This window comes from Peromyscus maniculatus, chromosome 14, assembly GCF_049852395.1.
Source record: "Peromyscus maniculatus bairdii isolate BWxNUB_F1_BW_parent chromosome 14, HU_Pman_BW_mat_3.1, whole genome shotgun sequence".
Lineage (NCBI taxonomy): Eukaryota > Metazoa > Chordata > Mammalia > Rodentia > Cricetidae > Peromyscus > Peromyscus maniculatus.
Window position 1 is genome coordinate 5,061,813 of NC_134865.1, and position 27,926 is coordinate 5,089,738.

General features: G+C 37.7%; 1 long non-coding RNA gene across 2 annotated transcripts; it reads right to left on the bottom strand.

The window, feature by feature from the left end:
• Positions 1–4,074: 4,074 nt before the first annotated feature.
• LOC121822295 (uncharacterized) lies at positions 4,075–27,740 on the bottom strand. Of its 2 annotated transcripts, XR_013044252.1 has the most exons (4): positions 27,609–27,740; positions 22,843–22,989; positions 5,512–5,563; positions 4,075–4,405 (listed from the first exon to the last, which is right to left on the bottom strand). It is a non-coding gene; the product is annotated as an uncharacterized LOC121822295 (long non-coding RNA). The 2 variants fall into 2 exon arrangements; XR_013044251.1 differs by lacking the exons at positions 4,075–4,405; positions 5,512–5,563 and adding an exon at positions 20,006–20,229.
• Between the last annotated feature and the right edge of the window lie 186 nt (positions 27,741–27,926).

Here is a 27,926-nt window from a genome sequence, read left to right on the forward strand (position 1 = left end):
GCTATCTTTAACTTTGGGCAGGGATAGAACAACACAGCATATGGCCTTCTCCCTCCTTGGGCTAGGGGGAGGCATTCATAATGTGTGTGGGTCCTTCACTGACCCACAGATAATAAGCCCAGGGAAGTAATTAATCTCAATAGCAAGTACTTTAGGGTTGATCCAGTTTCTGTCCCTGTAAATCCCGTAAACAAAGAAAACTCAATGACTTTTTTCTTTTCCTGGAATCCACCCCCCCCACACACACACACACACTCTCAGGGCTTTCACATTTCATTAATTCCTTCAATTTTTCACTTCTCTGTAATAATTCTTTTTTTTTTTTCTTTCAAGACAGGGTTTCTCTGTGTAGCTTTGCGCCTTTCCTGGAGCTCACTTGGTAGCCCAGGCTGGCCTCGAACTCACAGAGATCCGCCTGGCTCTGCCTCCCGAGTGCTGGGATTAAAGGCGTGCGCCACCAACGCCCGGCCTCTTTTTTTTTTTTTTTTTTTTTTTTTTAAATATTTGTTTAGTTTTGTTTTGTGTGGATGAGTATTTTGCCTGCATGTCCGTATGTGTATCGTGTGGTGCCTGGTGACCACAGAGAACAGAAGAAGGCATCATATTCCATGGAACTGCAGTTACAGTTGATTGTGAGCCACCATGTGGGTGGAAACTAAACCCAGGTCCTCTGCAAAAGTAAGGGTTCTTATCCACTGGCCTTTTCAGTCCCTGTAATAATTCTGATTAACGCTTCATTCTCCTTCTCATATGGCTGTGGGAGTCCATGTCATTAATCTTCTCACTAACTCACTGTTGGTAGGCTGACCACTGATAACTGTGTCTGGCATCTTACACCCTTGAGTCATCCACAGCTGTACTGTGAAAGGTCTCATTGTACTAAAAGCTCCTGCATCACAACTGCAGGAGGAACAAAGTGCCGGGCGGTGGGAGGCAGAGCCAGGAGGATCTCTGTGAGTTCGAGGCCAGCCTGGTCTACAGAGAGAGATCCAGGACAGACAAAAGACACACACACACACACACACACACACACACACACACACACACACACACACACACACACACACACAAAGTATTCAGCTCCACAAGAAAGAGAAAGAAAGCAAACTTTTTCTCTCCCTGTTTTTATTCTATTTGGGCCCCAGACCTGTTGGACTGTCTCCCACAACGAGGTCTTGTCTTCCCAACTTTGTCCACTAAAATACAAACCTGTCTTCTCTGAAAAATCCTCCTAGATGATGTGTATCACATTCTGCCAGTTTTTAACAATTCCTTTAATTGAGTAAAGTTGACACTTAAAATTACTCTAAGAATGGCCTCCATAAGCTCATATAGTTGTATGCTTAGTCACCAGGGAGTGGAACTCTCAGACAGGATTTGATAGAATTAGAATGTTTAGGAGGTATGACCTTGTTGGAGGAAGTGTGTCACTGGGGGGTGGGATTTGAGTTTTCAAAAGGCCATGCCAGGTCCAGTAACTGTCCTCCCTGCCCGTGGATCAGGATATAAAACTCTCAGGTACTGCTCCAGCAACTTGCCTGCCTTTTTGATGCCACACTCCCCATTATAATGATATTGTACAAGCCCTCTGAAACCATAAGCAAGCCCCCAGTTAAATACTTCCTTATATAAGGATTGCCTTGGTCATGGTGTCTCTTCACAGCAATAGAAATCTTACCTAAGACAAGGAGTATATGGGAGGGGTTAAAGGGAGGAAAGGGAAGAGCAAATGATGAATTTACATGATAATGTCAACTAATAAAAATAAATATACATATACATGTATTAATAGTAGTTAAAATACTTAGCAAGATTACTTCTAATAGTTTTTTTCTCAATGGGTAGAGCTAGGCTAGGTTCTTCATGATCCTAAACAGGACCACTGAATCAGACAAGTGTGCTGGCTAAAATAATAAATACAATCATGACTTCTTAAAATCAATTTTCTGCTCAGAAATTGTGTAAGAATCTCTTTCCTTCTGTGTCTGGACACTTTCATCACAGCACATTTCTTCACACAGGTCTCTGAAATGTTATCAGTGTCTGAGATGTGCAAACACTCACTTTTTCAGAGATCTAGTCATTACTGAATAAAAGTCATAAATTTATCATCACATTTGAGGTAGCAAGGTAACATGCAAGGTTGAATTAAAAAAATTTTTTTCATTCCATCTTCTCCTGAAGTTAGCAATAATAATTTAGAAAGGAAATGATTTCTTTTCTCTTTTCTTTCTTTCTTCTTTCTTTCTTTCTCTTTCTTTCTTTCTTTCTTTCTTTCTTCTTCCTTCCTTCCTTCCTTCCTTCCTTCCTTCCTTCCTTCCTTCCTTCCTTCCTTCCTTCCTTCTTTCTTTCTTTCTTTCTTTCTTTCTTTCTTTCTTTCTTTCTTTCTTTCTTTCTTTCTTTCTTTCTTTTAAAGAATATTACTCTTGAACATCCAATTTAATTTGCTTCTCAACAATCATGGTACCCGCCACTTATACGATGCCATGAATAAAGTTTTAAGATAAGCAATTGCTCTTTAAGTCCTATTTTATGCTATTACTTCTCATCCTAATAATACACTGATATTATTAACAGCTAAATTAAACATTTTATGATAAAAATAATTCTGCCTACCTACTAAAAATTTGATGATTGATCAAATTCACATACAAATTTTTCTAAAGATATATTTCATAAGAAACTAAGCCAAGCTTTACATTTCTCTGAAGTTATCACCTCAATGTATTACAAAACCCCCTTCTCCATCAGTCAGTGTGACCAGCACCCACATGAAGGGCCCCATGGTTGGCGTCTCTGTTCCCCTGGTGAACCAACTAGATGTAAATACTGCTCTGCTACAAGGCAACAGCTCCTAACTCAAACTCATTGGAAAGAGACTTCTGCAAAGTGCACTTTGAAGAAGAGGTACTTTTTGCTTATGGAAAGAAACCAGTGAATCCTCTAAGAATAATAAAAGGGAGTATTTAACAGTTAAGCACATGATTTGGAGTGAAGAATTCCGATGTTGCTCTGCTGGTCCAGGCTGCTTAATACTCTTCTTGTTCCTCCTGTGGGCCCCCCCATCCCCTGATGTGTTTGTATTGATTTGTTTCTGGTGGTAGCTTGTCTTATGCTGTGTGTAGAAAACAGGTATTTTATGACAGATTGTTATGTAGTGCATGCTGTGTGTGGAATTCAGAGGAAAATCCAGATTTAGTGATTAACTATGCCAAAAAAAAAATGCAAGTAACTAGCTATTGTTCAAACGACAGTGGTGCTATTTCTCCTTTGTGGCCTTTTAGACTTCTGTTGCCCCCAAATTCCATTTTATTGGGAACCCATTTTTCCACCTGGTCTTTCTTGACAGGGTTTTTTCTACTTTAAACAGTTTTTAAATAAAATTCTGTATTTCAAGAGTGAAAAAAAAAAAAAAAAAGAAACTAAGCCAAGCTAAGACTGGGCATTATAATTAAGAATAAGCCTCCATGAGTAATTTATTTGGGAGCTGGGTGGCAGGTACCCCAAAAGAGAAGAAACAATAACAACAATATATTATAATTCCTTTCACAACATTCCTCAGCTCTACCCACTTTCTTAACCTTCCATCTTCAAGAGAGGGAGTTGGAGAGGAGTGGGGCCTGATTTCTTCAGACTTCAAGATCTGGTTGCTTATAGTTACCAGTGTCTTAAAGAGACAGGCCCTTAGCCTAATAACTAGTCATTTGTTTATTAAATGCATATAGGTTAAGAAGAAGACCATTTGTATAGTGCATTGAAAAATAAATTGTACACAGAAGAGTCTGTTTTCTTGTCATTAGAGAAAAATAAATGATATAAATATGTCTTACATATTTATCCTTAGCCAAAGCTTTCTCTACAGAGAAGTCCTAGAAATAATGATATCCCAGAAGATCAAGTTGTCTGAATGTTAAAGATTCTTTAGTTAAAGCATATTGAGCTCTTTGGAGAAGTATTTGATTCCAGGCCAAGGAAAGGAAAACTACAAGATGATTTAGCCGTACTTTTGTTTCAAAAAGGTAATATTGGTTGAAATTATTAAGGCCACTCCATGTAGTTAAAAGGGAGGTTTATTTTTGTGGGGTAACTTACAAGTGAAGGGATAGGTAACAGGGTCTGGGAAAGGTGTAGCGTAGTCCGGCGGCAGTGTTCTCTGGAGAACTCTGTTTGGTCTACATGCAGCGTCCAGGGTCCAAGAACCAAGAGAGCTGGTGCATCCAGATCTCAGGTCTTCAGTGTCCTCCCTCAGTCCCACCTTGTAGGTGTGACCATTACCAAAGCCTCAATGGGGGTTGGAACTTCCAGATCAAAGCTGAAATGGCTACCCACTACAAGGTAAAGAAATCCTTCTAAAAGGGTGATGATGCTTGAAGAGGTCACAGGAAACTGAAAGAGCTCCATTGACCTAATGAAAGCAATTGGTGCAAAAAAGTAAAAGGGTGATAATATATCTAGCATAATGCAGGGAACAAATTTTAAATAGCTGGTACTAGATTATAGTCCAGGGAATGGCATGACTATCCCTGTGTTCAACAGACATGCATGAAAATGAGAAGAAAAAGTGGAAGAAGAGATAGTTCTGCATTAGAGAATAAATACAATTAGAAGAAAAAAGAAATATTTAAATGAAAATTTTCTATTCTAATAGCACAGAAATAATTCTCAGGTTTAAGATATAATACTGTGCTTATGCAAATTTTGAAAAGACACGCTTTACCAGATATGTGTATAGTGCCAAAGCATCTCCTGCCATCTAGTTACAAACACAGAGTACAGAACTAGTAATTTTACAGAGGACAAACCTAGGACACAAGACAGCGACCAATTGATGCTGTTTAGTTTCACATCAGTAACATGCCCCTGGATGAGATGCATGGGAACTGTAGCAAGTGCATAACATCAATGTAGTAATATGAAAATATTAGATGAGATAATCTGGGGAAAAGATGCAATGGTGAAGAGTACAGAGATTGAGCAGCTCAGTGTATGTGTTCTCTTGAAGAGAAAGAATGTACAGGTAGTGTACTGGTGCTATGCAGAAAAATGCATCCCTGAGCTTGGTCGGGATCACTGCACTCAGGAAAGGATGAACAGGTAAGGATGAGAAAAGGGCACATACCTTTAATCCCAGCACTCAGGAGGCAGAGCCAGGTGGATCTCTGTGAGTTTGAGGGCAGCCTTGTCTAAAGAGTGAGATCCAGGACAGGCACGAAAACTACACAGAGAAACCCTGGTTCAAAAAACCAAAAAGAAAAAAAAAGCAGCCATTTTCTCCTCTCACTGGAAAATGCATCAAAAATGATTTTTTGTAGCTTTAGATGTGAACTTTTCCTTTCCACTTTCTTACTTAAAATTATCTTATTTTTCAAGATTACTTAGAATCATTTTTTAAAAACTTATAAAGACTGCCTTTAGATGTTTCAGAGGCAGACAGAGAAATCACCAAACATTAGAGAAAAGCCAGCTCATTTTTCTTTCTTTTCCAACTTCAGAAGGTGAATTGAAAGTTACCTTCAATTGAATATTCACTTTCAACATCAAGGCCCAGCGACAGAATCTGAAACTGGATTAGTTTGTATTTAATTAGAGTTAAGTTCTTCAAGGGCTTCAGATACTTTTGGTAAAGATTTAATGAAAATAGTGTTAGACTGAAGAATTTGGATAGTTTAAGTTTCATAAATAACTTGTTCAATTATTAAGATTTTACAAGAACCTTGAATCAGAATGAAGAATTTCTTCATGTACTAGCTCATGTTCACTTCAGAATATATAATATCACTTGCAATATGGAGTCAAATCCCTATCATTTATGTGGTAAATAAGCCTCATAGCCTTTGCTAGAATTTACTTGCAGATCTAGGTCAGATATACTCATTGAATGAAAAACTCAGAGCCTTGAATGATGCCTTTTTCAACTTTCAAATTAATTTTTAACTGACACACAAACATAAAAATGTGCACATAATGAATGTTATATTTGATGTGCAATGCTTAATTGTTTAAATAAACATGCCTTCTCAAACAGCCAATATTTCATGGGTTTTTTTTTTCTGCTTATTTTGCCTTTTTTTTCCTGCTTATTTGCTTTGTTTTGTTGTTTCCAGAGGCAGAGTCTCTTGTTTCCCAGGCTTACTGTATAGCCAAGGATGACCTTGACCTTCTGATATTCCTATACCTTCCTAGTAACCAGCAACGCCTGGTTCAGGATCATGCTCTGCTGAGAAGCCAATGAGGAGCTTTCTGCATGCTAGGTGAGCAGTCCACCACTTTCCTTTTTCTTTTTTTATTAATTAATTTTATTAATTAATTTTTTCATTTACTTTACATCCAAACTGCAGTTACCCCTCCCTCCTCTCCTCCTGTTCCATCCTCCTGCATTCCCATTTCATCCACTTCTCCTCTGTTTCTGTTCAGCAAGGGGCAGGCTCCCATGGGTGTCAACAAAGCATGGGACCGAACTGGCCTCCTACCCCACTCCTATTCAATACTAAATCATAGGACTAGTTTTCTAGTTCTGAGAAGAATATCATGTTTATTCTTTTTTTTTCCCAGAGGGACCACATTGAATCTGTAGATTATCTTATGTGTTATAGAATTTTAATGACATGGTTCTTCCAGTATGTTATCTTCCAAAGTCACAAAAGAATTGGAGTCATCTTCAATTTCTTTCATTGATGTTTTATAGTTCTTGTCTAGAATTTTTTCGCTTTGGTTTAATTTCTTTACAGTATGACCTCTTTTTGTTCGTTTGTTTTTGTTTTTGTTTCTCTGTGCAACATCTTTGGCTGTCCTAGAACTCTCTTTGTAGACCAGGCTGACCTTGAACTCACAGAGATCTGCCTGCCTCATGAGTTGCTGGGATTAAAGGTGTGTGCCACTACCATCAGGCCATATGTACTTTTGAGCTACTACAAATGAACTATTCTCTTCTCTGAAAACACTACTGGTTTTTTACATATTTACTTATTTTTGTATCTTGGAAATTACTGAATTCACTCAGTAATTCTAGTTTAGGGCATAAACATTTGAATTTTATTCTACATAAGATCATGTCATCCGCAAACATGAATATGACTTTTTTTTCTAGTTTGGATGACTTTTATTTATTTGTCTTGACTGCTGGCTCTGGATAGAACTTCAAGCACTATGTGACAAAGTGGTAAAAGCTGGCATCCCTGTCTTGATTTAGATCTTAGAGAGAAAGCTTTTAGCTTTCCTGTATGCAGTATAATGTTAGCTGCTGGCCTGTCAAAGCACCTTTCATCATGTTGACAAATACTTCTTGTTTGTGATCAATGCCACATACATACATACATACATACATACATACATACATACATACATACATATATATATTTATATGTGTGTGTGTATGTGTGTGTGTATGTAGATGAATTTTTAAACAGTCTTATTAAATAAGAAACACGGAGCCAAATACAGAGATAATAGCCAAAGAGATCAGGGAGCCACGACTACCTTATCTTACCACCTTGCTGTTGTTGCATCCCCAGAGAGAGCTTCTTCCTGTGTGGCTTGTGTTTTTAATGCTTTCCTGTTCTGCCTTCTCATTGACTCTAAGTCCAGCCACATGACTTTCTCATCATTGCCTGTCTATACAGACCTCCAGGTCTCTATGGTTGGTACTGGGATTAAAGGCTCATGTCACCACACTTGACTGTGTCCTTGACCACACAGAGACTCTGCCTGCCATGTGATCAGGGATTAAGGGCATGGGCTACCACTGCCTGATATCTGTTCCTGGCTCGCTATGACCTCTGGTCTCCAGGTAAACTTTATTTATTAATATACAAATAAAATCACATTTCAGCACAATTAAAATATCACCACATATATGCATACATATGTATATATGTGTGTGTATGTATATGTGTGTATGTATATGTATATGTGGAAAACAGAGCTTAGTGAAAAGATGGATTATGATAATTTATTTAGATAAGAGAATTCATAAATCTATCCTTGCACTTTCAACCTTACCATATCTACATCTAATTTATATTACAATGTCTGTCTTTTATATAAATATAGATGTGAATATATAAATAGTTCTTCAAAATGTATAGTTGAAAGAATCCCATACATGGTAACTTCTTAGTTTAGACTGTTTCATCTCTGTGAATACACAGTCCTATATTTGTACCAAAAATCCACCACAATCATAATATATGATTGCTCATGTTTAGAGATTAAATGACAGTATTAATTAAAATGTTTACATCAAGCCATTCTTTCAGGGTAAACCAAGTAAAATATCAGAGGAAACTCGTCTATAATAATCACAAATCAAACACATTTTTCTTTTAGTGAAAATAGGTAGTTTTCTCACATAATATACCAGGACTATAGTTTCTCTCCTCCCTCAACTCCTCCCAGTTCCTCCTTACCTCCCCTTCCCTTCTGGATCCACTCCCTTTTTGTCTCCCATTAGAAAAGAACAGACTTCTAAGAGATAACAGTCAAAAACATAATAAAATATAATGAGATGAAGCAAAATCTTCTGTGTCAAATTTGAAGCAGTCCAACAGGAGGAAAAGAGTCCCAAGAGAAGGCAAAGAGTCAGAGACACACTCATTCTCATAGTCAGGAGTCCCTAAAAAACTACTAAGCTAATATCTATAATATATACAGAGAAGACCTTGCATAGACCCAGGTAGGCCCTGTGCTTGCTGTGTCAGTCTCTGTGAGCTCACATGCACCTGCTGTGTTGATTCAGATGCTCTTGGTATCCTAGTGTCCTCCATCCCCTCTCTTACAATCGTTCTGCCTCCTCTTCCATGGGATTCCTTGAGCTCTAATGGAAGGGATTTGATGAAGACCTCCAATTTAGATTCTTTCTCCAAATAATGTCTGACTGTCAGTCTCTGCATATGTTCCCATCTGCTGCAGAGAAAATCTCTCTGATGATGACTGAATAAGGCACCAACCGATGAGTATAGCAGAATATCACTAGGGATCATTTCATTGATTTTTTTTTGGTCTGTCTTATTTGGTTCTATCCTAGGTCTCTAGGCTATCTATTCTCTGGTTCTCAGTCACCCAAGCAGTGCCAGGTACAGGTCCCTTCTTTAAAGTGGGCCTTAAGTCAAAACAAACATTGATTAGGCACTCCCACAGGGTTCAGTGCCTTCATTGCCCTGGCATGTATTGCAGACAGAATTATAGGTCAAAGGTTTTGTGGCTGGGTCTGTGTCTATGTGCTGTGGGAATTTGCCCACCAATGGCCTTGGGGTATTTGGCCCAATAGAGGTTTTTTTTTTTTTTTTTTTTTCTGGGTAGGTAACTGCTCAAAACTGAGGAAGGAACACACACTCTGTCTCTCTCCCCAGGTGGTCAGAGACCAAAGGGCTGATTCCATTCATACCTCAAGCCCCTACCCCATCACATCCCCACCCCCCAGGCAGAATGGAGGATGACAATGGCTGTTTACTCTGTTCTGTATCCATGAGTGTATTTCTCCTCATTTTGTATCTTAATAAATCCTTGATACCTTTTAACAGACTCTTGTGGATTCACTTAACATCCATGTTTCTCTTTTAGTAGCCTGTAGAGTACCTTCACACACCAAAGAGACTAGAATGCAGTGTTGAGGGTTCCATTTACACACCAGCTTTAATTTTCCATGTTCAATGAGTTGTATAGGAGTTGTCATAAGCAATGCAGCCCCACTGTCAGTTTTCAAAGAGAAACCTGATGAGGGATATCTTTTTGTATGCTGTGAATATACGTTGTTCCCATTGGTTAATAAATAAGTTGCTTTGGCCTATGCCAAGGCAGCTTAGAGGCAGGCTGGAAATCCAAGGAGAGACAGAAAAGAGAAAGGCAGAGTCTGGAGAGATGCCAGCCTGCCACCCAAGGAAAAACATGCCAATAAACTGGTAAACCACAGAACATGTGGCAAAATATATATTAATAGAAATGGGTTAATTTAAGATATAAGAGCTAGCTAGCAAGAGGCCTGCCATAGACCATACAATTTGTTAATAATATTAAACCTCTGAATGATTATTTTATGAGCAGTTGCAGGACCTCAGGGCTAAGTGGGACTGGAGAACTTCAGACCAGAGAAACCTTCTGACTACAGAAACCCTTTGTCTCAGCAACAGCCTGAGTTGTTTAGGAATTTCCATGAGACCTCTTGGCCAACAACTCAATTGAATGCACCCTAGTCCCACCAATGGAAGCCTTGCCTGGCTAGAGGAAATGGCAGGTTGAGACTCCATATCCCTCATTACTATGAGTCTTCGTTATGGTTACCTTCATAGACACCAAGAAGTTTCCACAGAATTAGCTTTCCACACTAAGCCCCCCCCCCAATGCTTCTCAATTACAGTCATCTTTCCCCACATTCTTTTCTTTTACTCCATCCACCCCTCATCTGATCCTCATGCTTTTGTCCCCACCCACCCCAAGTCTGCACTTAAAATCTATTGTTTCCTCCTCACAGGGAGATCTATGCAAAAACCTTTCCCTTTTAACTAACCTTTCTGGGTCTATGAATTGCAGCTTGTTTATCATTTATTTAATGGATATTTATCTACTTACAAATGAATATAAACCACATTTGTTCTTCTGGGTCTGGGTTACTTCACACAGGATGTCTTTTTTTCTAGTTCCATCCATCTCCCTGAAAATTTCATTATGCCACGTTTTTAACAGCTAAGCAATACTCCATTATATAAATGTACCACATTTTTTTGTATCCATTCTTCTGTTGAGGGACATCTAGGTTGTTTCCAGTTTCTGTATATTACAAATAAAACCACCATGAATATGATTAAGCAAGTGTTCTTGTGGTAGGAAGAATCATCCTTTGGATATATGCCCAAGAATAGTATAGATTAATTCTCAATTTTCTGAAGAACCACCATATAGATTTCTATAGTTACTATTCAAGTTTGCATTCCCCCCAGCAATGGAGGAGTGTTCCTCTTGCTCCACATCCTCTCCAACATGAGCTGTCACTTGTGTTATGGGTCTTAACCATTCTGACAGATGTAAGATGGAATCTCAAAGTAGTTTTGATTTGCATTTCCCTGATGGCTAAGGATGTTGTTTCTTTAAGTGTTTCTCAGCCATTTGAGATACCTCTATTAAGAATTCTCTGTTTAGATCTGTACCCCATTTTAAAAATTGCATTATTTGCTTTTTGAGTTTTTGAGTTGAGCTTCTTGAGTTCTTTATATATTTTACATATTACACCTCTATCAGATATGGAGTTTGTAAAAATCTTTGCCCATTCTATAGGCTGACACTTTGTCTGACTGATGGTGTATTTGTCTTACAGAAGCTTTTCAGTTTCATGAGGTCCCTTTTATTAACTTTTGATGTTAATGCCTGAGTTATTGGTACTCTGTTCAAAAGTCTTCTCCTATGCCAATGTGTTCAAGGTTTTTCCCCATTTTCTCTTCTATCAGATTCAGTATATTTGTATTTGTATTTATGTTAAGGTCTTTGATCTACTTGGACCTAAGTCTTGTGCAGGTTGATAAATATGAATCTATCTTCATTCTTCTGCATGCAGGCATCCAATTTGATCACCAACATTTGTTGAAGATGCTGTCTTTTTTTTCCCAGTGAGTATTTTGGGCTTCTTTATAAAAAAAAATCAAGTGTCTGTGAGTGTGTGGATTTATGTCTGTGTCTTTGATTCAATTTGATTGATCAATGTGTCTGTTTTCATGACAATTCCATGCAGTTTTTATTACTATAGCTCTGTAGTTCAACTTGAAATCCAGTATGGTGTGACCTCCAGCAGTTCCTTTGTTATTCAGGATTTTTTCCAGCTATCCTATAGTTTTTCTTACGTATTAAATTGAGACTTGTTCTTTCAAGTTCTGTAAAGAATTGTGTTGGGATTTTGATGGGAGTCATTGAATTTGTAGATTGCTTTTGGTATGATGGACATTTTTACCATGTTAATTCCACTGATCATGAGCATAGGAGATCTTTCCATTTTGTGATACCTTTTTCAATTTCTTCCTTGAAAGACTTGAAGTTTTTATCATATTAGTCTTTTCAGCTGCTTGCTTAGAGTTAACCCAGCATATATCATATTCTTTGAGGTTAATGTGAGGCATGTTGTTTCACTGATTTCTTTCTCAGTCCATTTGTTAGTTGTATATAAGAAGGCTACTGATTTTTTTTTGAGTTAATGTTGTATCCAGTCAGTTTACTGAAATTGTTTCTTAGGTACAGGGTTCCCTGGTGGAATTTTTAGGGTCACTTATATATGCTATTACATCATCTGCAAATAACAATACTTTGACTTCGTACTTTCCAATTTCTATGCTCTTAATCTCTGCCAATTGTCTTATTGCTCTACCTAAAACCTCAAGTACTATATTGAATAGATATGGAGAGAGTGGAGAGCCTTGTCTTATTCCTAATATTATTGGGATTGCTTTGAGTTTCTCTCCATTATGTTTGATGATGGCTATAAGCTTGTTATAAATTGCTTTTTTTATATTTAGGCATGTCCCTTGTATCCCTAACCTAACCTCTCCAAGACTTTTTTTTTTATAATGAGGGGTTATTAGATTTTATCAAAGGCCTTTTCTGCATCTAATGAGATGATCATTTTTTTAAAATTTCAGTTTGTTTATATGATGGATTACATTACTGATAATCATACATTGGCCCACCCCTGCATCTCTTGATAGTTGTAGATTATCTTTTGGATATTTATTAGATCTGATTTCCAAGTATTTTAGTAAGTACCTTTGCATCTATATTTATAAGGTAAATTGGCTGGTAATTCTCTTTCTTTGCTGGGTTTTGATTGTGCTTTTGTGCTGATGTCTTTTAATTTGGGTTTGGCATGGTTGTAGGTCTAGGTCCTGATTTCTGGATTTGCCTTTGTTGAGAGGGTGTTTTCTCACTTGATTATTATTTCCTCTTGGGATTTTCAGAGAGTGATGGCTCAGCATTGCCTGTTTTCCTGGCCTGTTCAGCTGGTAAGTTCACAGGGAATTCCTGCTGTTGGATGCTGGGATACTGGGATAAGTTTGAGCAAGGAAAGTTGGAGAAGAATATCTTTGTGGTCCATTGGAGATTGGTTCAGAGAGGAAAAGGAGGCCACAGCAGGATTCCAGCTACAGAGCTGGGGAGAGTCTTGGGGGATTGGACTTCAGAAGCAATAGGAGAGGTGTGGGTCTGACTTCAACCTGTTTGGTGCCTTAGAAGAAAGGAGATTTCTGCTTATGTTGGTAGCTGGGATACAGTAATGAGTGTGGGGAGGTAAGAAGGGGATGATCTGTGGGATCCACAGGGGATTTGAGCAGGTGGGAAGAGAAGCTGTAGCTGGCATTCTGTTGTAGTCGAGAGAAGAGACTGAAAGAGTTTGGGGTAATAGGGGGACCCAATCACTTTTTTTTATCAAAGGAAAGAAATAGTTACTAGAATGAAATCTCTGGAGGGAAATAATTTCTATGTAAATATTTTGGTCAGGCACCAAAAGATGATTGTCACATAGTTTTTTATATGGTTTGTAAAAACTTTGAATGCACAACTAAGAGTAAAGTGATTACTAAAGGTTGAGGAGGTAGATGGGGAGTAAGAGGAAAGTCTAATCAGTGGTTATTAATTATCACTAGGCAGAAGCAAAACATTGAGTGTACAGGGCCACACTATTGTGACTATTGATGACAATAATTTGTGCATTTCAAAAACCTAGGAGGAAGAGTTTTTGAAGTTTTCACCAAACCAAATAATAAGCTATTTAACTCTACATACACATTATACAGTATATGCATGTCTTACATAACTCATCTACAATAGCTGCATGAATATTTCATAAATTTAACCAAAAGTTTACAATGAACACTATAAAACACCAGTGGGGTGGGGCAGAAGAAAGCATTGCAAAGGAGCAAGGATCCTGTATTCAAGCATTTAACTATGATACAGAATCATATTAAAGTTTCCATAACACCTACTGAAATTTACAGATTTAATACAATCCCTATTAAATGACATGATGTTTCTCACAGCATGTGTGAGTGCATGCATGCACGTGTGTACACACACACACACACACATGCACATACACACAATCTAAAATTTATATGAATCCATAGCCAAAGACAATGCTATGTTTCATTTATTTATCAATTAGAATATATTTTAAGAACAACAAAGAATCCACATTTCTAATACTGTCTGTAAAGTACTTAATGGTTTGCCAGATCTTTATAAATACAACTTGTACTCCAAGAAGAGACATGGACTTACAGTGTTTCTTTAAGCTGATGTTGAGGACAAGAGTTTAGGTAAGCACAGACTTAAACAATGGCAGTAGAATTAAGTTTTAATTGCCCTGTTTTCAAATTAAGCCACTCTTAAGTGCCACTGAAAAGCCATACATGCCCAGATAATAATAAGCTTCCATATGGTGAGACCTGATCACTATTTTAACTTTTTTTTTGTCTAATTGATGATGAGTTCTTAGGTCAGGAATACATGTGATAATATACACAGTCTGTTTTCTCATACACATACCTGGCATTCTTCTTTAACCTGTTGTCCAGAGGTTTGAACAGTTATACAAGATTCAGTTAAACCTTAATTGGTAATTAAATCATGCAATTGGGTTCATTCAAAACTATATTCATACTTGGGATTGTATAAGTAGAAAGGTCCAATCTTTGCCTATTTTTGGCTCAATCTTGGAAGACAAATTTAGGTGACAGAAAACAGTGACAGATCAGTTCAATCTACTAAAACCTCAGTATTATAACTTATAAACTGTGTTTGAATGGACATATTATTATTTTAATTCAGTTGCCCTTACTCTAAAACTAAAACAATGAATTCTACTGCATGGGTTTTCATGTTCTCTGCACAAAACATCTTAATAAGATGATGAATTTCAGTGATAAGAAACATCTTTCATATATGTGGAGAAAATACTAAGGTAAATTGAGTTAAACAAATTTATCTGTGTATTTAAATGCTCATGTGTGTGTCCATGTAAATGCAGGTACCTGCACATATCTGTGAAAGCTAAAGGCTGTGTTTGGTTGTTCTCAAATTGTTCTCCACTGCATTATTTTAGACAGTCTGTCACTGAATCCTGGAGCTCATAAATTTGGCTGCATTGTCTAACCCATGAGCCCCAGAGATTGTTTATGCTCAGCTTTCCAGTGTTAGGATGAAAGGCACTTGCTATGATGCTCAGCCTTTTATACAGATGCCAAGGATTTGAAATTAGATTATCATGGTTATATTGTTGTTGGAGGTTTTTTATCTTTTTTGGGGGGAAGGCACCACCCAGTTACCAAATAAATCACACACTGAGGCTTATTCTTAATTATGAATGCCAGACCTTAGCTTGGCTTAGTTCCTAGCCAGCTTTCCTTAACTAGTCTACCTTTAAACTCTGGGATTTTCCCATTTTCTTACTTCTGTAAATCTTACTCTTACTCCATGGCTTGCTGTGTAGCTGGGTGGCTGGCCCATGGAGTCCTCCTCCTTCTCTAGCTGCTAGATCTCCAACCCCTCTTCCCAGATTTCTCCTTCTATATGTCCTCTCTGCCTGCCAGCCCCGCCCATCCTTTCTCCTGCTTTGCTATTGGCCAGTTCTTTATTAGACCATCAGGTGTTTTTTTACACAGGCACAGTAACAGCTTCACAGAGTTAAACAAATGAAACATAAACAAAAGCAACACACCTTAAAATAATATTCTACTCCATATATGACAAGCATTTTACAACCTGAGAAATCTCCCCAGCCCCCTGAATGAATTTACTTGAGTCTCTTATGCAGTCTTTTAATACACTAAACTGAATTGTGAGTCATGACATCTAAGTGAACATAGAATTTCCTGGAGATGGCTTAGCAGTTAAGAGAACTTGTTGCTTTGACAGAGGGCCTGAGTTAGATTCCCAGCTCCCATGTAGTGCTTTCCAACTAGCTCTAGTTTTGGAGGATCTAATGTCTTCTTTGGCTCCCCACAGGTACCATCTCTGTAGGCACCATCTCGGTATGTGGTGCACATGTGTACATGAAGGCAAGACACTTGAACACATGAAATAAAATAAAATTGAAAATAAAAATTAATGAAAAGTTACAGTGCAAATAATTGTTTCTGGAATATATGCAGTTTTTAAGAGGGTTGTTATACAAGTTGTGGGATTTATAGATAGTAAAGTGTCATTTCAACCAGCTCTAGATGACCTATATGGTGAAGCTATAACAATATCTTTGCTGTGGAATGTCTCCCTGCTCTATCCATGCTCTGGTGTGTGTGTGTGTGTGTGTGTGTGTGTGTGTGTGTGTGTGTGTGTAGGTAAATGAGAACAAGTTTAGGTAATTGTGCTCAACTGTTATTTGTAAGCATATTTCCTCAATAGTGCTTTTGCAACAAAGGAAAAAAAAAGAATTGTAAGAGATGAATACTCTAAATGATGAGATAAATATAATCTTCCATATAACTCATGGAAACTTTAAATACTAGTAATTGAAATAACTCTCAAGTTTTTAATAAACTCTATATGCTAGAATGTCAATTGGCTTGATCGTGCAGCTGTCCAGGATAGGAAGCCACAGCTGCTGTGAATTCAAGTTCAGGATTGACAGATAATTCCTGAAATGTGCTAGGTCTCTTAGGTGAAGATGTTCATCTAACTAAATCAATGTAGCAGTTTTCTAGTCCATCAATCTGCCTTTAGGAATGATTGACTTCCTTAAATGTTTTTACCACACTTTTGATTGTTTGTGCAATTTCCATTCCCCCAATTTCTCTGCTACTCTACTCTACCAGATAGAAATTCTTTACTGCTACTGCACTCCCAGTCTGCTGAGTTTATAGGCTTGGATCTCTTAATCTTGAAGGGCTACAAAATTAAGATTTTTCCTCTTAGTTAACCTCATAAGAAAATTGTTTTGCATTCTAAAGGTCATTACATTTTTTATAGAGACGATAACAGTTTATATCAATTCCATATCATTGTCTATAGATAGTTATCATAAATAGTTATCATCATTTTAAATTATCCCATTTTTGGTGCTCAAATTTGAACTAGAATTACCAGAAACACATTTTTTTTGGTCAGGGTGGGGATAAATTCTATAGACAATGTTTTCTCTATGAAGTGCCTCACATGTGAAACTGAGTGAATTGCTGCCTTTGTGAAGATGGAGTGTTTGAATCTTACTGTGATAGAAGCTGAATAAAGGTATAACAAACACAGTGTTGATAAATAGGGACTGTGGAGGAGAGTAAGTATGTGTGAAGCTGATCACAGGTGAAATGATAAAAACATTTCCTCCCCCATCAGGCACTTTTGAGGATAATTTTTTTCCAACAAACTAATGGGATAATCCACAAGCACCATTGACAACTCCTTAGCACCCAAGGATAAAAACATACTGGGGAATCATGGCATACTGGGGATGAGCCAGAAAGAATGGTTGTCCAGAGAATCAGCCAAGCGTACAGCACCCCAAACACAGTATATCACCATGGTGTTCAAGTCTGGGATATCATAATCCAAGAAAGAGGCAAATAAGACCATGAAAGAATTCAGGCTTGGAAATATTCCTTAAGCCCTAAACTGATCTTGTTCTGAAATCAGGGCTGTAATATTAATTCTAACTCAACTGGCTAAAGACAGACCAAAAATCAACATAAATGGCCTGCTTTGATGAGAATTCGTTCAATAGCTGCAGAGATCTGAGTCTGTGGCCGAGAAAAGCTACTGATGGCTGCAAAATAGCAGGGGGGGGGACAATGGCCTGGAAAAAGTTGAAGTCAATTTATGCAGTAGATTTTGAAAATGTGAGACACATCATTCAGGTTCACATTGGAAGAGTGAATAAATTGATTCCCCCGGATCTCACAATACATTAAATTGATAGTAAGAATAATAGTTTTCTTTTTTTTAATAGTTCATATGTGCAGTCATATATGCTAATATACATCTCTATACACACATATGTCTATATGATGCATATGTAGTAAGATTTCTGAGACAGCTTAAAGACAGAAGGCTGAGAAGGGGCCAGTCTGAACCCAGCAGAAGAGACTGTTCATTTCAAATAGCAAAGAGCAGACATTCTCTCCTGGGGAAAGGAACACCTTGTGAAGCAGGGAGGAGATATAAGGAGGGATTGGAAAATGGGAAATAAAATGCACCTTCAGTGGCTACTTCCAGTCTCCTCTTCCTGGAGTTGTTCATCCAGAGAAAGTTGTTTTATCTTTAAAAGCTACCTGCCTGGTGTTGTCAGGATGCAGAAGATAGTGGCAGACTGAGTTAATCAAAGACAGTCATCTGGGAGAGGCTGGAGTTTCTGACATGGGTGGGGTGGGGTTTCTGCAAGCCTTAGGGGAATGGAAGGTTCCTTGGTCAGGGTCTGGCAGAGTTTGTTCAAGGCTTATTCCAACATTTTAAATTAATGACCAAACTCTCAAGCCACATCCCAGTATCAAGGCACTTTGTATTATTTAGGACAAGTAAAATGCCTGATTACACTCAAAGATTGGGAATTCCAGAAAAGTCTGCATAGGGAGGTGGGGGACGGTAGAGGAGTGTAGAGAGCACCTGCCACTCCGAAACTATATCCCCAGAAGCACTCTAAAACCTCGCTCTTAAATTTAAAATCTCAGTTCTCACGCTTGGAATTTTCTAGCCACATAGTCATGGATGTGTGCCAAGGAGAATACTTAATTTCCTTCTCTTTTGCTTAGTCAATAACTGTCCTTTAGAAAAAGATGAAGAACTCTGCAAAAGCTAGCAAGTTCAATCTTCCCAAAGCATATATTTTTCAGTTTGGAGCAGCTCCCTGCCATTAAGATAAGAAATAAAATGAAACGGAGCTTTCAACCTTGCCTGTGAGGCAAGCTTTTTCCCTCTGATACTCTTTGTGAAATATAGATGTAAGAATAAAATCAATGCTTCTTCCATAACAAAGTCTGAATGAATGCATGGCACCCACTTTCAGAAGCTCCACACATACATTTTCAGCTTCATTCTAGTTTACATCATAATTAAACACAAGAAGATGCTACAATATTGTTTTCCTTTTATATGTTGGATATAACTTAATTTTTCTTAATTAGCTTACCATGCATTTTGATTTAATAACATAAAACTCATTTGTTTTCTGCCAGTTATAGAAAGGGAAAATAACCCTACAAAGTTCATGAAATTTTAATAATTTCTGTTTCAAAACAGTAAATAGAACTCGACTTCATAAATATTTAAATTCTTCTTTCTTTTAAAAAAATGATTGGTTTCAAGCAGTGCTATTCAAGCAGGCTGCTTTATAGCTAACTTTATTTGGTTTATCAAGGATAAAAGTTTTTTTAAGAAGAGAATATTTTCAGTCAATCAACTATCCTTTATCTTGCAAGGATAAGATCGCCAGAATTATATTGCAATGTATAATATATTCATATTTGTAATATTCTAGAAAGAGCATCATAATAGAGAGTTTATGAGGGTCCACACATAAGCATGTGCCAAAATTCATGCTGTCTTTTCAGTTAATTTTTATGCTTATTAAAATATGAAAAAATATCTAAAAAGGCAATTTTCTCATATTTTGTAGCAAGATGTAGCTATCTTGCTCTTCTCTTCTGAACACTCGGTTCTCATCCCCTAACAACTCTTCGTACACTTTTGGCTTTCTCCAGATAATTAGCCTTATTATGCTGCTGTTTTTCCAACTTCTAATTGTAAACAACTAATGCCTTTTGTTTTAATAGAACATGCCTCATTTCATTTACAAATCACACCCACCTCATACACAACACACAGGAGCATATACATATGATGTATACGTTCCTATTGTAGCTGGTATATTTAAGTAAACTAGCGCACAGTGCTTACCTTGTTCTGAAGAAGTTAATAATCACAGAGAAACTCAGTGGTATACCATGTTTAACTGGAACCTTTTGGTTTTTCAAAGATAGTAATTACATCAGTACTTGTCACTTCCTATCTTATAAAACTAGGTACATTTACAGATTGCAGCTAGCCTGTATTAATTTATATAAATGTGTATTTTGTACATTTATTATACTTGTACAATGTAGGCATTTTCTCAAACATTGGCTTCTTCAGGTTATTTCACTTAGACTATTTCTTCCAGGGCAGTTTTCATCTGTAACTTTCAACATTTGACAGGAAAAGATGCTAAGATACAACCCATACTTTATATTCAGATATACCCTGTGGTGGTATTAAAAGCACCACAGGTGCCATAGCCTGAAAACACAGAAAAGCCAGGTCAGAGGAGATGGCTCAGGGGGTAAGAAAGCTTTCTGTAAAAGCACAAAGATCCAAGTTCTGAAACTGAGCACTCAAGTGACCACAAAACATTTCCAAGCTTGGCCTGGCACTGTTGTAACTTCAGAACTATGGGGCACGGAGGCCAGATGACCGCTGGAGCTGGCTGGCTGCCTTCCTGGCTTCAGGTTCAGAAAGAGGGCCTGGCACGAGGGGATAAAGTGGAGAGTGGTAGAGCTAGCAGGACATCTGATGTCCTCCTCTGGCTTCTGCACACAGATACACACAGACCACAGACACAGACACAGACACAGACACACACAGACACACAGACACACACAGACCACAGACACAGACACAGACACAGACACACACACACACACACACACACAGACACAGACACACACAGACACAAACACAGACAGACAGACAGACAGACACACACACACACACAGACCACAGACACAGACATAGACACACACACACACACACACAGACCACAGACACAGACACACAGACACACACAGACCACAGACACAGACACACACACACACAGATACACACACACACACCACAAGGAATGAACATAAATTATATATTTTTAATTGTTGTCAAGAATAAAGTATGATATATATATATATAAAATCTAGTATATTCCTGGTTGCTTTTGTTTATTTTTTTTCTTTCCTTTCTAGGACTTTAAAGAACTAAGTGCCCTGCTCAATATTTGCATTCATTTTATTCCACTCTCGCTATTCTTGTCTCTGCAATTTTACATGCTTTCATTTTTCCTAACCAGATCCTTTGGTGTCAGTCACAGAAGGATGTACTCTTAATATGGTAAATCTCTGCCCACCCTTTCTGATATGGCTAAACCAGGAAAATTTGCACAGTCTTAGGTGAATATTGGATGCCATTCTTACACAAGGACAGCTGGCCAAAATTTAATTACACACGGAAAAATATTTGAGCATCGTGAATGGATCCTTCAACACAACAAAATAATACACATCCAAAATAGCTTTGCCACATCCCACAGACTCCTGAAGCCAGTCTCTCTAGAGTACTTCCAAAAGCAAATGTGACAGCATCTATATAGCGATATGTTCCTGACAACCTTGGCTAATTCACCTGTCACCAGTCTTGCCTCTAGTTCTGACACTAAATGCAGAATGTGCTGAGCATGCAACATCCTTAGATACAGAAGGCCTGTCTGAAGAAGTACTGACTCTGCCCTTGTCCCTTATAGAATAAGCATCCTAAACTCCTTGTTCTTGGTGATCCAATCGGCTCATGGGTCATAAAACTGAAGGAGTACTTCCAGGCTCTCTTAGTTGTGACATAATGTCAGGCTTTCTTAGTTGTGACAGGATGTCATGTATACATACACAAAATTATCTATCTATCCATTTATTGATCCATCTGTCCATCCGTCCATTTGTCCATCCATCCGTCCATCATCTATCTATCTATCTATCTATCTATCTATCTATCTATCTATCTATCTATCTATCTACCTACCTACCTATCTATATATCTATATATCAAATTTAATTCAAATCTTCTTTCTGAACAAATATTTTCTACTTATTCCTTTTTCTTAATTTTACATTCTAGTCCTTTTTACATTATATTTGTATTTAGTAAACTAAATCGAGTACTCTAAATTGTACTTTGTTCATATTGTACTGGTTTGTTGCTATTGTCCATTTCATCTTTTTTCAAAATTCAGCAGCTTGGAAATTTGGGCTAGATTCATTCTGGCAGGCTTGGTTGGTCTTGGCTCAGTGTGCTTGTGTATCTATAATGAGCTCTGGCATGAGAGAAGGGCTCATTTTGGTTTTATGTGTTCTTTTGTCCTCCACCCTGTGAGCCTAAGAAAGTTTACATGAAGCTGGGCATGATGATCATCTTAAATATACACAAGTGCTCATCACTCCATGTTCCCTATAATTCTATCACAGTTTTCTTGTCAAGGTTATTGTTGAGTACATAATCATAACAGTTTTAATAATTATTTGATGAAGAGTTCATCAAGCATTTCTTTTCAAAGATAGTCTTCCACCATCTTATTTCTAGGTCACCATGTTTGTCAACTTTCCCTATTACAATTCTTGTTGATCCTTCTTGATCTTGTCCTATGCTGGTGATCCTCATAGCCACACTGTAGAATATTATTGTCATAAATCACAAGTCTTTGAACTATTAACTTCTTTTCTGTTATTTATTCTCTCTGAGTTTCTTTCTCATTTCACTCAGTCTCAGGATAAAATTTTGGTGGCCTTCATGTTTATGCCTCTAATCTGAGCTCCTCAGCTGATTTCTATGTACACATCCAACTGCCAATCCATTCTTTCAGCTCAGACAGGTAACAGGGATCCTAGATATTTTAGAGGTAGATCTCTTTCAATCCCACAATTTAGATTTGTTGTTCCTGAAGTCTTCTCCATTTTCGTCAAAAGCAACCTCAGCTTTCCATTTCTCAAACCAAAAATATTAGTGTCTACCATGACTTTTCATTTTCCCTCCCAACCTATATCCAGTCCATCACCATAGAGTAGAAAAATAATTGAATGAGAACTAGACACTTACCTGCCTTAACAACAGCAGCAAAATACCGTCTCATGCTGACAGGAACTAAAGTCTTACAGTTCTGTTATAGCTGAGCATACTCGGCTGTAGGCACTCATGTATTTTTGAGAAATGTGAAGTGATGCTGTTTTCCTGTTTGGTGGAAAGCTAGAGAAGAGGTGAGGTTTGCAAATGTTGAGCATCAGTAACCACAGGGGAAGTGTTCAATAGAATACTACTGTTTACACTTGATATGAACCATTTACTGAAGTACTTATATATACTCCATAAATAGTTGACCTCAGTCTTTCAGTGTTTTGGGGATACCTAGATATATTTTGAATATTTGTATAGAATCACAGGTGAAACTAAGGCATTATTTTCTTTTTTTTATTTCATGCTTAATTATAAAATATAATATATATATAATATAATTATAAAATAATAAAATATAAAAAGAAAGCATTAAGTTGAAATGTTTTTCTATTTAAAACTATTGTCACAGAAATATTTATATAACTGTGATGAAAAGCTAAAGGCCTTGAACTGTACCATTAAAATTAAATGACAGTTTTGAAATTAAACTCCCAGTTTCCTTACATTTTTGATACTTATCTTAAGTTGGTTACTTAAACATTATCCAATGACATTTTTAGCAGCACTTCCTATCTGTCCATGTTCAAAGCCACTGAAATTCTGAATGTCCCCATGCTACAGAAGCCTCCACTGCACTTGTGAAATGTGAGCTCCTGCAAGCATATGTGTCCAAAGTCCTTATGCCTCTTTCAAATAGATAACATGGAGAATAATGTAAAGACACGTAGTCAGGAACAAGCTCCTTCGATTCGTAGTGCTTCCACGTAGATGTACCTTTTCCGTGTTCATAGAAGAGTTTTTAATTTTCAGCAGTCTTTGGTGTCATGTTGGCCTCTCTTTGACTCATGCCTTTTAGAACTTCTTGGTATGTGAGACTGAGGTCCAAACAAGTAATCATTAGTCATGCTACATTTTGTTTATTCAAGATATCTCTACATAACTACAATGTGAATGATTGCTGGTTTATTCACAGAGTTAATCAGTTTTCATTATGGTGTTTGAAAATAACATAATCTCAGATGGTGCTGTCCATTGTAAGTAGTACATGATTAAAAATATGGCTTACAGACAGAAAAAGGATTTAGAGATTCTGATGCATGTCGACATTTTTTGTGTTCCTTCCAGAAGGTAACTCCCAGTTATAAAAACAATAAAAAATAATTCTGCTTTTAATATTGCTCTAAGAATTATAGCCTTTGCTGCATATTTAAAAGGGTTGAATTCTAATGTTTATATTTCAAAATGAGTTAACAAATGACAAAGAATTATCTCTGACACTGGCTGCACCAAAATGTTTTCCTAGGCTGTTGACAATATGTTCAGTGAAAAGGCTCATTTGTTTATGCATCAAAGACTTATCAACCGAGTTAATTAAGCATATAGCAGAAAACATCTTTGTGGCAATCGCTAGGTTGAGGATAACTGCATGTGAGAAATTTGATGAGCACCAAGAGGCCAATGTTCCCAGCTCCTACAGTACTTCAGGGTATGTTGGCACAGTGGAAGTGGAAGAGGACAGTACAGAGGAGCAGAGCAAGACAGAGGGAGAACTGGTTTACAGGGCTCTCTATTTTAATTAGAGGATCCATGTAGACCACCATTTCTACTCATTTCTGCTTTTTGTAGAACCTGCTATGGTAACAGACAAGTTGGTCTCTACCAGTGGATTTTGAGATTCTGTGGTTCCAAGGAGAAGCCTTAGAAACTCCAGAAACAATACTATCAACCACCTATGAACAAAAGCACATGCTGCTAGAACCTTTAATTAATTTTATGATATTCACAGGAAGCAGCCATATCTGAAGCTTTGACAAAGTCCTTAAAAGGCTGTAATAATTAAATAATGTGCCTATCATGATTGAACTCTCACATCTTGTCAGCCATAACACTTAGCTTCTAATAAATTTCCTCTATAATTATTTTCTTAAGGAAATGTAATTTATAAAATAATATAGAGACAGATTTTATTCCACAAAGTAATAAATACTTAACTTTAGCTTTAACAATGCCATTATAATATTCTTTCTCCTTTTATAAGTAGTATATAAATATTATTTCTTTTTAGGATACTATTTTTATTAATTATTTGAAAATTTCATGCATGCATACACTGTGTTTTGATTATATTCTCTTCTTACTCTTCCCTAATTTCTCCCATATGCACTCCATCCCACCATACATGTAACTGATAAAATAATTGCAACATTTCTCAGAACACTAAAGCTTTCATGTATAGGAACATGCTTTAATCACATCAGCTAACAGTGTGTGTGTGTGTGTGTGTGTGTGTGTGTGTGTGTGTGTGTGTGTTTATGTCTGCTTCTAGAAAGGCCCTGTGATTCTTATAACCAGCCCTGACATTCATTAGACAAGTCTATATAATTAGAAACAATTACAACATCATTACTGACAGAATTAAAAAAATAGCAAATACATTATTATAGTTTCAAATTATTATACAATATTTATGAAATGTTTAAAAATTATTTTTAGATACCATATTTCTTTAGGTCTAGACACATGTAAAATGTGAAAAAACAAGCTAAGTATGGTGGATCAGGCTTTTAATTTTAACAGAAGACTAAGGGAAGTGGATTGCCCTGAGTTTAAGGAGTTCAAGGACAGCCTGAGCTACAGAGTGAACTTCAAGGACAGCCTGGGCTACTGTGTGAGATCCTGTTTCAAAACTATATAATGAAATGTCCCAAGGACACAAGTGTGTGCAGAATGCTTTTGCATGTGTGTATAGTTATGAGGACTATTAGACAGCTGAAGCCAAGAGAAGAAATCACCGCAACTAGTGAGGAAGCATGAAAGAAAATATAAAAATGAAATGTGGAGTGCTCGGGAGATGTCTGAGTGCATTAGAACACATTTTGTGAAAGCATGTGGTTCTCAGCTCAGATCCCTAGCACCCACATAAAATCTGGGGTATGGGCATGTACCAAAAACATACTTACAACCTCAGCTATAGTAGAAAGGGTGGTTGGTAGAGAGAGGCAGGTTACTGGAGATTGCTGACCAGCAAGCCTAAATAAACAAAACAAGTGAAAAAAACACATAAAAACACATGAACAAATACGAGTTTAATATTCACTGAGAGACCTGGTCTCAAGAGGATAAAGTGAAGAATGAATGACAGAGGTGCTCTGGGATGTTCTGTATGTCAGATGTGTTGCTCTGATTGGTTAATAAATAAAACACTGATTGACCAGTAGCCAGGAAGGAGGAAGTATAGGCAGGACAAGGAGGAGAAGAATTCTGGGAAGTAGAAGGCTGAGTCAGAGAGACACTGCCAGCCATCACCATGACATGTGTAAAATGCTGGTAAGCCAAGAGCCATGTGACAAGGTATAGATTCATAGAAATGGGTTAATTTAAGATATAAGAACTAGATAGCAAGAAGCCTGCCACGGCCAGACAGTTTGTAAGCAATATAAGTCTCTGTGTTTACTTGGTTGGGTCTGAGTGGCTGAGGGACTGGCAGGTGACAGAGATTTGTCCTGACTGTGGACCAGGCAGGAAAACTCAGAGCAGGTCACCTGGCATCCTTATGTGGACTACAACTCCAACCACAAACACACACACACACACACACACACACACACACACACACACACACACACACACACACACACCAAAAAAAAAATATGGAATACCTAGGATGGAAGGGTTTCGGCAGGAATGATAAGCAAGGAAATGGGGAATGGGAAGGGATGTATGAGAAGATATTCCCAAACTAAGAATGTGTGAAAATGCCATAAGGAAACTTGATTCTAGGTAAACATTAAAAATTGAGGGGTGGAGAGACGGCTTGGCAGTTAAGAGCCTTTGCTTAACTTCTGGAGGAATGAAGTTCAGTGGAGTTCAGTCTCCAAGATACACATCATGTGTCTCACAACCAGTTGTAACCTCAGTTTAAAGGAGTATGACACTCTCTTTTGGCCTCTGAAGGAACCTGTACACCCATGACACATGTGTGTGAGTGTACACACACACACACATACACACACACACACACACACACACACACACACACACACACACACACAAATAAATAAATAAAGATGAAGTTTGAAGAAATAAAGATACAGAAAGGAACTTTACAAATAAGGTAAGCACACAAGTAATCTTCAGCCAGTTAGGGGCATAAAGAGGTATATAAATAATCAATGACCACAAAACTCAAATGACATTGACATCTGGAGGCATTATGATCATTAGAAGCCATACTGACTCCAGGAAACGCAGTATTCCGTACAGAGGTGAAGCAGTCATCCCTGGAGATATTCCTTCCATCATCTCAAACCCTGCACTTTGTCATCCACTAGCACGTCTGACCCTGCAGCACTAGCACTATCTGAATGTGAATGTTTAGTCCACCTGTCGTAACTAAGTGGGTCACCATGCAATGACATTTGTGAAGGATTTTCTTTAGGTTCCCTGTTGGCTAGTTCTTTTCCTACATGGTATTCTTCTTGTTGCTATATTAGCTTCTATATCTCAGTATATGATTAAAAGAATGGTTACTAGGCAGTGGTGGCACACGCCTTTAATCCCAGCACTCTGGAGGCAGAGCCAGGCAGATCTCTGTGAGTTCGAGGCCAGCCTGGTCTGCGGAGCGAGATCCAGAACAGGAGCCAAAACTACATGGAGAAACCCTGTCTCAAAAAAACCCAAAACAAAAATACCTCTTAGGGCTGGAGAGATGGCTCGGAGGTTAAGGACACTGCCTGCTCTTCCAAAGGTCCTGAGTTCAATTCCCACCAACCACATGGTGGCTCATAGCCATCTGTAATGAGATCTGGCACCCTCTTCTGGCCAGCAGGCATACATGCAGATAGAACACTGTATACATAATAAATAAATAGAATGGTTACTAAGCTACCATGTTCTTAAATTTAACAACAGTTTACTTCATTACATGGTGTGTGGACACATGGGTACATGAGCATGGAGGCCACAATTTGATGGCCAATGTATTTCTCAACTTCTCTTTATCTAATGTT